General features: G+C 30.1%; 1 long non-coding RNA gene across 1 annotated transcript; it reads right to left on the reverse strand.

The window, feature by feature from the left end:
- Window positions 1-13,075: 13,075 nt before the first annotated feature.
- LOC133827969 (uncharacterized) lies at window positions 13,076-14,875 on the reverse strand. The gene is made up of 3 exons (XR_009890668.1): window positions 14,378-14,875; window positions 14,110-14,165; window positions 13,076-13,168 (listed from the first exon to the last, which is right to left on the reverse strand). It is a non-coding gene; the product is annotated as an uncharacterized LOC133827969 (long non-coding RNA).
- Window positions 14,876-15,147: the final 272 nt, after the last annotated feature.

Genomic DNA, 15,147 nt, shown 5'->3' on the forward strand with positions numbered 1-15,147 from the left:
ACTCAATTATTCTTTATTTTGCATAATAAAACTACTTGAACAAATGAGCAGTAAGAAACAAGTATTCATAGACAAGATGTTCATATTTTTCAAGGCCTCAACTTGACCATTCAATCTGGAAAGGTAATAAAAAAAACAACACTTATGGTCAAAGACTTAGAATTAATTTTAGTGTGTATCCAAAGGCAAATTTTAGAGTCCAAAAGAAAGTGTGTATCCAATACAAATAATGAAATAACAAAACATTCAAAATGATGAAAATTTTTTACTTGCATCAAATTTTGTGTTTGATCAAAACTCAAGTGTTCATGGAAAATTTATTTGAACCAGCTTCAAAGCGATTATGATTTTTTATTATCTTATGCCCCTCTAAATTTCCCCATATAGATAAAGCAAAGCAACACATAAGAAAGAAGAACAACAAAATATATATATGCAATCTCTATCTTGTCGTGGACATTAACCACCAAATCATGAGCATGATCACTAACAACTGTACAATCAATTTAAGTACAGTATTAATATATGTTCTAGTAACTTAATATATGCCTCTCCCTTTTCATTTTCTTCTTCTTATTTTGTTGGTTTCATTCAAGTATGGATCTATCTATTAGACAGTATTGAGGGAAGAGTTTTTAGTGGTTTTATTTTATTTTTCTTGGGATTGGGAGAGGTTTTTTTTTACACTGGCAAAGCAAATAAGCAGCAGGAGGTTGGGTGTGTGGCTAGGTCTAGATTCCATTCCATAGAGGCATTAGCAATCAAACATGGATGACAATAAAGGTCTACTTCTGACATGAGCAAGACAAGGAGTGAAGAAGATGAGGAGTTGAAAGTCACAGCAGGCATTTTATTATGTTTGTTTCCCACCTAAAGTTGAAAATAGAAGTTGGAAAATGACTTGTGTAATCTCCACCTCCATATGTTCAATACCTACTAATCTAGTCTAAAAAGCCTCACCCCAAACCCCTCCACCACTACCAAAAAAAATTACTAATCTTTGGAAAGTTTTAAGGAACCAACAGACACATTGTTGGTGGGGCAAACTCTGAGTCAAAATCTTCTACGAGAGAGTTGAAAGTATCATCTGAGGTTGTTAAGGAAGTTAAAAGGATCAAAAAGAAGCTCGGGCAGTATATGAAGAACTGTAGTTCATGTTCTCTGGTAAACTGCAGCTGCAAGAGTGTTAGGGCAAGCAATGCAAGCAACAGAAATGGATATGTGCACTCAACAGCTTATGGCAGGAAGCATAATGATAAACATGTCCTATGTGTATACCAGAGGAGACAACATAAAATAGTAGGAAAGAATTAAGAACTAGTGACTTTAGATTAATATGATATTTTTTGTATTTTAATCCTTGTATCTAGTTGGCTTTATTCTTTATTTTGATTGGCTGAGCTATCTTATTCTTTATTTTGTCACTTATGAAGAAGAAAGGCTGATCATTCCTTGCTTTTGACCTCACTTCTTCCTCTTTAGAACTAGTTTGTTGAACGCATCATCTCTTGAGACTTGCATTGGTTAAGCAAGCACCTGTAATCACTTAACCATGTACTTGGTACTTATTGGCCACTTTTGGCACCATATAGCCATAAATGATAATTTGAAATGTAAATCGTTAGTAATAAAGGCTTGAGGTTTATACATACATGTGATTTACAATTTAATGATTGTGGTTTACATTTTAATTCATACATTGCCTATATTAATTAAACTATAATGGGTTTCTTTGGTACTTATGCATGAACGTGGTGCCTATTTTTCCACTTATGACACCATTATGATGTTTTGAAGAAAAAATAATAAGGCTTAAGGGCTTGTGATTTGCATTTTAAGGCTAAGACTTTATATTTTAAGGGTTATGGTTTATTACATATCAAGGCATGTGGTTTACATTTAGATAGATGCATTGTTTGTATTAATCAAGCTATAAGGGCGCTTATGCATGAAATTGATGCCAATTTTGCAACTTTTGGTGCCTTTATAGTGATTTGAAGAGAAAATCATAAATCTTAATGACTTGTGGTTTACATTTTAAGGCTGGTGGTGTACACTTTAAGTCTAGTGGTTTATATTTTAACGTTGGGGTTTACATTTTAAGGCTTATGGTTTACATTTTAAGATGTTGTGGTTTACATTTTAAGGATTGTGATTTACATTTTAAAGAGACGTGTTTTACATTTTATGCCTTGTAGATTACATTTTAAGCATTGTGGTTTACATTTTAAATGATTGTGGCTTAAATTTTAAAGGGTTGTGGTTTACATTTTAAATGTTTGTGGTTTAGATTTTAAAGATGCATGGTTTATATTTTAAAGGATTATGGTTTTAATTTTAAAGAGATGTGATCTACATTTTAAGTATAGTGGTTTATATTTTAAAGGGCAGTGGTTAAAATTTTAAAGGGTTGTGGTTAAAATTTTAAAGCTTAGTGGTTTAAATTTAAAACATTATGGTTTAAATGGTCTTGATTTATAATTAAGGCTTGATGGACAAATTTTTTATAAATTGTGGTTTAAATTTGATGCCATTTAGCCTTGTTGTTCAAAATTTGATGCCATTTGGTTTAAAATTATAAAGATTTTGGATTAGACTCACACATTACATTATATAGATTAAAGAGAGTATGTTTATGATTTAAGCCTAAATGATTAAAACTTAAATCTTGTGGATTAAATTTTGATGCCATTTAAGTTTAGAGGTTCATATTTTAAGCATTTAAGACTTGCGGTTTAAATTTTAAGGCAAGTGGTTTAAATTTTAAGCCTTGTGGTTTAAATTTAAAGCTTAGTGGTTTAAATTTCAAACTTAGGGGTTTAAAGATACTTGATATATAATTTAAGCTTAAATGGATAAAAATTTATAAATTGTGGTTTAAATATGATGACATTTAAGCCTTGTTGTTCAAATTTATAAATAGTGGTTTAAATTTTAAGACATTTGGTTTAAATTTTAAGCCATTTGGTTTAAAATTATAAAGATTTTGTATTAGATTTACACATCACATTATATAAATTAAAAGAGAGTATGTTTATGATTTAAGCCTAAAGGATTAAAACTTAAACCTTGTGGATTAAATTTTGATGTCATTTAAGTTTAGTGGTTCATATTTTAAGCCATTTAAGGCTTGCAGTTTAAATTTTAAGGCAAGTGGTTTAAATTTTAAGCCTTGTGGTTTAAATTTAAAGCTTAGTGGTTGAAATTTCAAACCTAAGGATTTAAATTTAAATGCTCTAACATTTGTCTCTATTATCCAAGGAACTCAGATAATTTAGCTAGCCTCGCAACTGATTTGAGACAATCTACCCAGAATTCCATTTCAAATTGGGGCAAAGTTAGATCCTAATTCTTCCTATGTGCTTGGTTCCCAATACATATATATTAAAATAAATCATTGATAAGTAAAGAAAAATAAACTTCCTTGAAGAAAATATAGAAAGAAAAACAACAAAACAGCCACCATCCTATAAATTAAAATAAAAAGCAACAACATGAAAAAGATACTAAAAAATGCACAACTATACCAAAGAAAAAAGATAGGATAAATGAACTTATTAGGAAGATAAGTATAAAAGGGTAGACATAATACTACTATTATTCTCTAATACTAAGCTGCACTTTCATGGTATTTTCTTCAGTTAGAATGCTCAGCAGGTTTCTATTTCTTCCCAGGAGAAACTTCTTAGACTTGTTTTTCTTCTAATGGCACTTCTATTTTTCAAAAAATAAAAATAAAAAACTCTACATATGTCTGACTTTGAGAAATAATTATTTTCTTTCTAAAAGACCAAGTTGCCAAAAATGCTCACAACTCAAGGCTAAAAACTATTTTTATTATATGTAATAATAATGGTAACTAACAACCCATGTGAAAAGAATTAAGTGTGAAATCTTTTTCTGAATATCATTCTATTTTTTGGTTATTTAATTGAATGAAATTCCTTTGTTTGGAGTAGCACATAGAATATAGGAATAGTACAACTTAATTTAAAAATTAAAATATAAAGAAAAGTAAAATAAAGATTAAAACCATTACAGCAAGAGATAAAGCAACCAAAAAAAGACTACCACTCAAGTAGTCACAAGTTTTTGAGGAGCTACTCATTAAAGCAACCAAAACATTTTATAAGTTGTTCTTACATTTTATTTGTTTTTTATTTAAAAAAAAAAGTTTGCCATAAGGGATTCTTCTCTAAAGCAGTCAAAAATATTTATAAGTTTCCAATAAAGGTAGTCACACCTTATTGTGACATTTGAGCAAGTGTATAAGGTTAATAAGAAGTGCCCATAGAGTGCTTGACAATTATAAGGAGAAACCTATGCCACAAATACCGGTTACTCATAAGAAAAGACAAGCACCCAGAAGCATATTCTAGATATTGAACACACGTGAGAGTGCTCAAGATTCACAAGGGGCACCCACCAAGTGCTTGTACATTATAAAATAAGAGTTGTGTACAAGTCATTTATATGAGAAAACATGTTCGTTTCGAACAGGATCATAAGTTTATTTATAATGAGCACGTTATAAGACAGAAGTAGCAGACAACTCACAAGGGAAATCGAACATAGGAGGAGATATAGAACTCCTCACTGTATATATTTGAGCAAAGATTTGGGGGACAAATGTTTCACATGCTTTTTAGTGCACATAGAAACAAAGAAAATGACAACGAGTTGGGTTCATGAGCATAATGGAAAGAATTACATTTGACCAAGAAATTATGTCTGCTCACATATAAGACAACTGGTTCATATGAATGCTTGCGCATTTGTCTAATTGAGCAAGTCAATGAAATAATTATAAGGAATCTGAATCGAAGAGAATAAATATATTATCAAATCTAAAATATTTTTCAATTAATCAAGACCACTTACTTAGGAAACAAATTAGATATTTCTTTTGAATATTTAGTTTTTTTTATTTGAATTTATTATGGCTGTAACAAGATAGAAAATATCCATTTATGATAGGTATCTGAAATTCAGATAAAGCAAAAGGCTTCCCTATGAATAAGAGTCAATAATTTCAGCATACAAAAGCTATGCTGAAAAGTTAGATAGATTAATAAAAAGACGCTTGTTGATGTTAATAATTCTTTGTTGATGAGAAATCGGCTCTCGAATTCCACCCGGATTCATTGTTTCTTCTCGGATATTTAATTTCAGATTTCTAATAACATTGCTTCTCAAATTTCTAAGAAGGGAAAATATTCATTTGATATATAATGAGGACTTTCATCAAACAAATGGAGGGAAAAATATTAAACAAAGCTCTTTTACATACCCCACTAGAAGATAAACTAGGTGATTGTAGAGTTGGCATGTTTTGTTTATGGATCAATGCCTCAACATCTTAAGGACTCAAAATTCATCTCATCAATGATAGGTTGATCATTGTTGCAAACAAAATTCAGCTATGAAAATGACAGGACTAAATCATATAATGGTGATCCAAAGAATGTGATATCTAGCTCAAATGAAAGACACAATGAGTAGAACTACTCCTATACATTCCCATACACATAAATGTGTATACATAATACAAAACCAAGAGACAAATTTAAAGAAAAAAAATGAACATCAATGAGTACGTTCATCAAAACAAACACAAGCAATAATAAAAATACTAGATAAGAAATGGAAAATTTTCATTTGATGTTTAATGAGGAATTTCATCAAATAGATGGAATGCAATATATTAAACAAACTAAATTAACATACCTCACTAAATAGGTGGTTCGAAGAGGCACTAGAACAGTGGAGCACCGCCGAAATCTTTGCGAGGATGTCGACGAATCGCCTGGGCCGGAGAGTGGGGAAGCTTGAAGGAACTTATGGTCGGAATGCAAAAGGAGGGGGGAATTGAGGTCTGATTTAGAGGAGGAAGAAGATAAAATTTAAGGAGGAAAATTAGGAATTCCGTATGAAATGAATATAGCGATGGAAGAGCTTGATCGGAGTGGAAGAGGATGGTCGGAGCCGCCACAGATTACTGCCTAAATGGGTGTGAATGGTCGGATGGGTGAGAGTTTAAGCTGAGAATGATGAAGGAGAGTAAGAGGGAAAAGGATTAAACCGTATGAGTAGAGAGGTATAAAGGTATATTGATTGAAATAGTGGGTATTTTACTAAAATTTGAGAATTGTAGACAAAAAAGAAAGGGGTTACCTAAAAGTGGCTACTGAATCTAATTTCTACAAAAAATTATGGTGGTCCATTAATTGGCTGGAACTGGACTCTTATTCTTAATCAGAATTGGGCTTTCTCGAATGATTTAGTAGGCTTGTGGGCCCATACTATCGGTTCACCAAGATAAGAGGTTAAGGCAGACGTGGCGACGTGTAACTATGGCTGATATAAGACTAGCTAATCTTTGTCAGGTTTGTAAGTGTTAGATGATGATAACCTGAATCATTATACACGTAAATGGTGGGAAGCTTTAAAAAATAATTAATATTTTTTATCAATTACAAAGGACAAGTTACATATTAAGAAAAAAAATATTATACTTTTTTGGACCCTGTATTTTATCTTATTATCTGTTTGGACTCTATTTTTTGACAAATTACTTTTGTACCATATGTTTTGTAAAATAGTTCAAATATAACCCTAAACTCGATTTTGGTCAAAATTTTCTCAATTGAAATCACAAATAATTCACCAAACTAACAATTCAGAACAAAAATAAAATCATTCTAATTAAAAATTGTGTTGTTATATTCATTTGTTTTCTTCATCAAAATTGGGTTTGTGAGTTTATTTGAACCATTTTACAAACTATAGGTTCCAAAAATGAATTTTTTAAAACTTAGAATCCAAAAAAGTATAAACCTACATAATAATTCATGAAGATTTTCTAAGTAAATTCATTAATTTAGATATAAAACAAATCTTATTATCAATCATAAATACATAACTAGTACTTGTAATATGTATTAAAAATACACATGGAAAGAAAGACTATGAAATTCTAAAAAATACTTAGTATAAAATGTTAGAATTATTGTTATGGACTAATAAATCATAAACATTATTCCATAATCACAACCATTAACTAAAGTGTTTATTAATTACCAATAACCATAATTGGATGATTCACACTTTCTAATTGCATTAGAGGCACATGGTGGTACCCTAATGATTATATGTTGGCCCATTAAATTATAGTCCACTACCACTATCATAAAAAACACAATTAACCCACTAATACCCCTTAGGGTAAGAGGGCATAATAAATAAGAGTGCATATAGTTGCATTAGGGTGTGTGGTGGTATTTTGGTAAGGGTTGCTCTCCATAGCATTTGTTATCTTTGTGGCTGTTCTTATGTATACTAAAGATTGGAAGAGGTCATCATGGCTCAAGGAGATGGAATGCACAACTTGGGATGTATGTTCTTCATTGTGTAATTAATGCTCTAAATAAATGTTTTGATCTTGGATGATAAGATGAGCATTGAATGTGTTAATGATGTATTGTTGATATGCTCATAGTAATATAACTTTAACAATTGGTATCTAGGGCCATGGTTATTGATTTTAGGGCTTAATTTTTACAAAAATCCATTTTTTTTTCAAATCTGATATTTTGCAAAAAAAAAAAATCAAAATAATGTTGTGATGATATTATAAATTGGTTTTGATAATGTTTAATGGGTTTCAACTCGGTTTTGGGTTTTTCCTTTGTGTTTGGTTGCTGAAATACCAAGCTTTATTGGTGCATAACAATGGTGAAAACCCATTTTCGAGTTCCATAGTGTCATTGAGTTTTTTGGGCGAAATGGGTGAAATGGAGGTCATGGATCGAATGGCCATGGAGAGGGATGAAAACCCAGTCGACGATGGCTTGAAAGGTGGCCGGAAACACCAGTTCTAGTCGGGTTAGACCCGCGGGACGAACCGGGTCGAATGCGACCCATACGCCCAAATTAGGAGGTCAGAGACGATGAAAAATAAAACGTCATTTTTGCCTCTGTCAAGAAAAACAATATGTCATTTTTAGTGGGCAGGGGCGTCGTTTTTTGCTATCAAACGACATATCGTTTTTCCAAAATGACATGTCGTACAGAAATATTAAAAAAAATAGAAACCGTTTTGGGCGCGTGGGGGCGTGTGAGTGGTCCATTTTGGGCCAATTTTTTTACCATTTCACTCCTCTTCTCATACCCTACCATTTGTATATGTTTATGCACAAGATTAATTCATGGATTTCGTTTCATAATTGTATTTATATTTAATCTTTTGTGGCATAAAATAATTATATGTTGACAATAATTATTGCTTATTTTCTTGCTTGTCGTAAGAATAAGCATGTAAATTTTTTAGTGATGAGGAACATTTAAATAATTATTTATTTAAATTTTGTGTTTTTTCCTCCAAAGTTACCTTAAGGTCCATATGAGTAATTAATTATCCTATCGATAATAATTATTTAGTAAGGATGCTTGTCCATATGGTCTATTGAATTTTATGAACCACAATTTTTCTATCCTCTAGATAGTAAATTCTAGTATTTGGTTATAATGCTTAATAGATTGTTCTTACTTGTGAATGAGTTCTATCTTTTGTTTATTTAAGAACTCTAGCTTACATAATGACCATTTGTTATTTTCGCGATCATTTACGAGAAAAGAGCACAAATGACATGATTTTGTTATAACATGCATTTAATAGTTATTGCTCTTGTTTCTCATTCAACACTAAGCTATCCTAGAACCTCCCCCGTCTTGACACTGAATGCAACCAACCACAAGCAGTGGGTTAAGTCTATCACGATGAACTTGACTTTCATGAAAGTGGACTTGGCCTTGAGAATTGACGCACCATCTAAGGCTCCTGATGATGCAATTGAGAAGGATAAGAAATTCTATGAGGACCAGGAACACTCCAATCTTTGTTGCTTGATGCTCATGAGATATCACATGGATGAATCCATTCGTGATAGTATTCTTAAGTCCGAAAATGCGAAGGATTTTCTTGTTGCCATTAAGGAAAAGTACCAAAAATTCTCAAGAATGAGAAGAATGAACACTTGAACATGCTCCATCACACCATTTATGATGGTTCAAGTGACATCAGGGCTTATATTGACAAGCTCATGGGCTATTATCACAAACTTAAGGCCATGGATATAGACCTTGATGAGGAATACATGGTATGGTTGGTGATGGAGATAATTCCATCTCAGTTTGATGTGATCAGATCAAGCTACAATGCTTAGAAAGAGCAATGGACTGTTGGGGAGATGTCTGCTATCACTACAAGAAAAAACAGTATTCATAACACTTACAAACTGCTAACCGGAAGTATTCATAACACTTCTCAAAATGCTAACATAGCCCCTGTTATTAAATGTCCCGTCTTTTCTATAACAGTTTTCGAATGTTATGTTCAATGTTATCTTAAAATATTCAATAACACATTTTTAGTTGCTATCATATTAAAATAATAACATTTAGTTAGAGTAATTGGCTATAAATTTAAAGTTTAATCTTAAATTTTTTGCATAACACTTTTCAACTGTTATAATTGATTATTTTGATAGCGTTTTTAGTTTGTTATATTATATAAATCATAACGTTTTGTTACACTTATAATATGTATCCAAAACAACCATAAATACCATATTAAAGGTCCAATAATAAAATTTTGTTATTTTAGTCTAGATAATAGATTTTTAATTGTGTTGTGTAAGGATAATTATAAGTTTTTTTTTTAAATTAAAAGGTTTTTATTATAGTATTTGGATAAAAAAAAATATATCAAAATTAATCACAAATGTAATATTAAAAGATTGATAAACCATAAATATTACATTAAACAAGAACTAATTCAAACCTTGACTGTGGCTACTTCATGAGATCTTAGTTCTAACTTATGTTTGAAAGCATACATAATAAAGTTCTATAATCTTGAATATCTTTTACTTCAAAAATGAAAAACAAAAACATAGCAAGATACACAAAAAGTAAACCATGAAACTTGCTCCATCGTTCAATTCATCATCCATTGTGCGCCTGTCTTTGTTGTGGGTCGATTTGCTTAGCTGCATAAGAATTTAAATAATTAATGCTTAAACTTAAAGTTAATAGTAAACTAAAAGAGTACATAAAAAAAAGTTAATTACCTAATTATGACTTTATCAGCTGACCATGCAATTATACTTCCTATAGGCTATAGCATCTTCTATAGTAGACATAACTCCTGAAGGCCTCCACAGAAATGCATCATTCTTTCTCATAAAAGATCTATCCTCACTTTCATAGCACTAGGCCCAAGAAGAACATGGTGAACCTCATCCTTTGGGTCACTTGAAACAAAATAGCCTTCTGCAATAATTTCACCAAATCCAATCCAATCTAATATTTTGCATTTGGAGCCAAATGTGTGATTCATGACACTCTAACAATATATCAATAAAAAAAAAAATCACCATCAGTAAGAAGTAAGTGATTTTATATTGAATAATATAAGTTCTAAATTTTATCATTTTCATGTAATTAGTATCATAATTACCGCAGGGGAAGGATTGAACATTGGCATTTGATTGCTCCTCACTCTGAGCAGATGTATTCTATTTACAAGTAAGATAGTAAAACATGAATTCAACATCAAAATTAAAAGAACAAAATACAAAAGTAAAGAAAAACCTAAAAATTAAACATGAATCTTAGTTATTATTATATGAAGAGAATGAACAATACTTTCAATCACTGATGTAACAAAAATATCCCAAAAAAATTAAAGAATGAACATAACCTTACCACTAACTCAGCCACATGAAAATTAAAAGAAGAAATTGCAATTCAACCTACACTAACTCAGCCACAATACTTTCAGTCACTATCTCTTATTTTGGAGTACCAACAAATGATTGTTTCTTTCTATTCCTAAATTTCTATGAAAAACAATATATATACATATATATATATATATAACCATTAAATAAGTAAGCAGCCACAAATATTGAAAATAATATTTAGAGATAAAGATGCTATAAAAAATTAGATCAATGAGTTTACACTAAGAGATAAGCTTCACAGAGGATAAAATGAAGAAAAAGATGAAGAAGAAGGCGAGGCCATCAAGAAATAAGTTATGGGTTTGATGATTTTAGAACAGTTACGAAGAAAGAGATGACAAAATATAATATTCTTTAATTTTTAAACTTAAAAATAGTGAAACATTCAAAATTTTAAAAATAGACTCCAAAAAGAAGACAATAGAAATCGCAAAATACAACATTGAGAGTCACTAAGGATGGACAAGTCACTGTCATGGTAACCAAATAATAATCTCACTACACTTAATTCATAGTAATTACTCTTGAAAAGTTCCCGGCACCTTCCTTTATATAATTTGCAATGTCTTAATTGGAATTTATATTTGTAAAGACAACCAATGAACATGGACAGAAACTTTTTGATGCGTAATAAATTGTCTAGATATATTTTCAACCATTTACAAGAATATTTTTTTTTGTATATACAACTCATCAAAATTTAACATTTTAAGAAAAGTGATAAATATTATTTTTTAAAACAAAATTCCTTGTATTAATTTATAAAAAATGCAAGGATGTGGAAAAACCACAAATAACAACAACATAAAATTATATATATAAATATTCTCATTTTTTAACTCTCATGCAAACTATAAAAAAAAAATAAAAAAACAGCCAAGTCTATACATGAAAAAAAAAGTTCAAACAAAAAACCAAAAATAAGAGTTACAGAATACCCTTCCAATTTTGAAAGAGATCTAGAAGAAGATGATAAATATGAAAGTTGATTTACAAGATTGAGGAATTTACAACAAGGCAATCAATTTGAGAAATAAAAAAATAAAACTAGGAATTTCGAAATCTTAGTTACATGGTAGTTTTCATGTAAAGTTAAAATGGCTAGTATACAGTAAGAATCATCAAATTAGTCCATCAATATAAATGAAAATTAATTACTCAAACTCCAAACAATTTCAAATAAAGTTTCTTTCCAATTTGAAATTTAATTGAGCCACTAAAATGAAAGTAGAATTACATTCATAATTTTTCTTATGTGTCTATGAAGAATTAAAAAAAATCAAAATAAACAAGCATACAAGTGTATGCTTTTAACAATCTAATTAATCTACCAATAATCAAACAAATCAACCAAACACAAGTTAATTATAAGATAATAATAGATAATTCTACATAAAATCATAAAACATTCCTCCCATATTATTAACCAACTATCTATCAATTCAAAATATTCAAACAACACACAAGTTTTCTTCCTTATCTCGCCGCAACACACAAATTTCTCAGATCCTAATTCACTAAGACACACAAGTTCTCAACCTTTCGTTATCAACGCAACACACAATAATAATCTCATGACTTACTTTACTATGGATGAATATCTAAGATATTCAAACTCTTCTAACATTTGCATAATATTATAACAAAAACAAAACTAAGAGAACATACCTCTTGCAAATTGTTGCAAATAAAGTTTACTTCCAATTTAAAATCCAATGAAGCCACGTATGTGTATATAAAAATTAGTGAATATGTACGTATATATAACCAAAGTGGTGGTAATTGGTGGTGGGCCTGCGAGGTTCTAAACTGCAATTGAAGAAAAACACTGATAATTAATCACCAAATGCAACAGTTACTCTTTAATTATTTGTTACTGAAAATAATAATAATAACAACAACAACAAAAATAATAATAATAATTGAAAGGCCAAACTGATGAATAGCAGATTCAATATAGAGTCAAAATTATACATAATTAGCTATATTCTTAATTTACATTTCAATACACATTATAGGATTGCCAAGTATATTTGTTTCTTCTATCATGACCATGGTTGTGAAGCTGTTAAATTACAAAGAAAAATAGTAATAACAAAAAAGACAAAGACAAAGACAAAGAATAAGGTAGCAAAATTTAAAGAGTGGAAAGACTAAGAAGATAACTTCACTTTTCACTTATCCCGCTCCTCCTATCCACTTGGTCATATTCTGTAATATTTAATTGAATATACACATAAATGTCAAAGCAACAATCACGGTTCACCACTTGTTTAATTACCTTGTATGGTTGAAACTTCAAGAGTTCACCTGGCCAAGCCTTTAAACTTCTAGTTGCGGGCTAATCTTTTCAAAAAAGCTAGCTACATGAAAATATGGAATACATACTTGGTAGTGGAAAGAAAAATTAAGTCAAGCAACATACGTGTCAATAAATTAGCGGCATGCTAGTAGACCACTTAGCAAGAGAAGTGATGCAATGAGCTAGCTATAAAGTTGTTGAATATTGGCTTAGTCCAGTGATAACATACATGCAGAACAATTAGTCTTAGGGGTAATATTTATAGAGAGGTAAACTCTATAAATAAATTGGATAATAATTCTTACATAATGTTTTCATGCTTTCTCTCTTACACAAAATAGAAAACCTCTGTAAAAAATAAACTTAATAGTCTGAATCCAAATTATAAATCTACCATGTTCATACTAGAAAAAAAAAACATTTTAATTTAACCGTAGATAAGCAAACATCATGGGAAATTAAACTATTAAATAGTGCTATTGGAAAATGAACTACCAAATAGTGCTATTGGAAAAACACATTTTGATTTAACCATAGATACACAAAACATTCTTAAGTGTCTCTTTGTAATGTGATTAAAAATTTGTTATTTTTCTTGATGTTCCGTTTCTGTCCATGCAACAACAGATTTTGCTGATTCATAATAATTTACACCAATCTCTTTTACTAATTTGTAATGAAACTTACAACAATTTTTTCTGATTTACTAATTGGAAGCATAAGCACAGCGGTTCATTTAAGATGTATATTTTACATGATAAATTAGGAATGTAGATAATACTAATCAAAGGAAACATACATACCCAATGTGTAACAAGCATACTCAAGAGAATCCACCATGTAGTGAGCATAATCATAACTTGGATAGACCATCTATTATATTAAAAAGCAGTTTTTTTTAGCTTTAAGAAATAAAAAAATTTCAACTGATGTTTCTCTTTTTTTCCTCTGTAGTAGTATAAGGTTCACAATAAAGATTAAAATAAAAAAGAGCTTTCTCACCTTAGATAGCATCCTCCACCTCTCTCTTGAGAGATTCCAAAGCCTATAAACATTGCCTTAATAACAATACCAAATATAACTATTTCAAGTATATATTTAGAAAAATAAAAATAACCAATTTCAAGACATAAGCTTAAAGCTAACATAAAAAATTCAAACAAAACAAATAAAAAAACTTATAATCTTGATTTTAGTATAGAAAAAAGAAAAAAAAAACTAAATTCAAGGAAATAAAGTATTAATCTGAAATATATACAGACTTACACACCTTGGCATGACCTATATAATAGCCATTTGGTTCAGCAAAGGGAGTTAGAACTTTCCCTCCAGTCTCTTTCAAGTGTTTTTGAAGCAACTTCATTGGTATTGCAACATCTTAGAATGGAGCAATCACTCAAATGAGCCCAATCAAACACAGGGGAACTCAAACCTTGTTAAAAAAAATTAAACCAAATAACAAACTCACTATAGAGTCCTTAGAAACTACAACTCACAAAAGTTAAATAACAGCTAAAGTTTAAAACACAAAGGCCAGAAGTTGGGAAAGTGGCTAGCAAACTAAAAAAAAAATAGTAAAGACCAACAACAACACAACAAATGTATCAAAAGTAGTTTCTAGATGTATCAAAAGTCCAAATGGAATAGTGAAAGCATGAGGTCTAGGAGAACATGTACATATAATATTATTTTTTTAATATATGTTTTGAACACCACAACACGTGAAAACGTAATTACTTTATTATTACAAAAGTAATTACACCAAGACTTGAATACAATATTTGACCACAACACACACTAAATACTTACACACTTTATTTTGGAACACTCACTAGTTACTTCTCTCACACTCTTTACACACACTTATATAGTACTCACTTAGACTCACTTTTGGGACACTCACTTTGTTACTACTTTGGACACACATTACATTTGTATTTATAGGCTACAAAGAAAACACCCAAATCTTTCGAGAATTTTCTAACTTTATAATTTATTTAACTACTTTCTTCATTTTTCTAAATGTTTCTAGAACTCTCT

The sequence above is a fragment of the Humulus lupulus genome, chromosome 1, assembly GCF_963169125.1.
Source record: "Humulus lupulus chromosome 1, drHumLupu1.1, whole genome shotgun sequence".
Taxonomy (NCBI): Eukaryota; Viridiplantae; Streptophyta; class Magnoliopsida; order Rosales; family Cannabaceae; genus Humulus; species Humulus lupulus.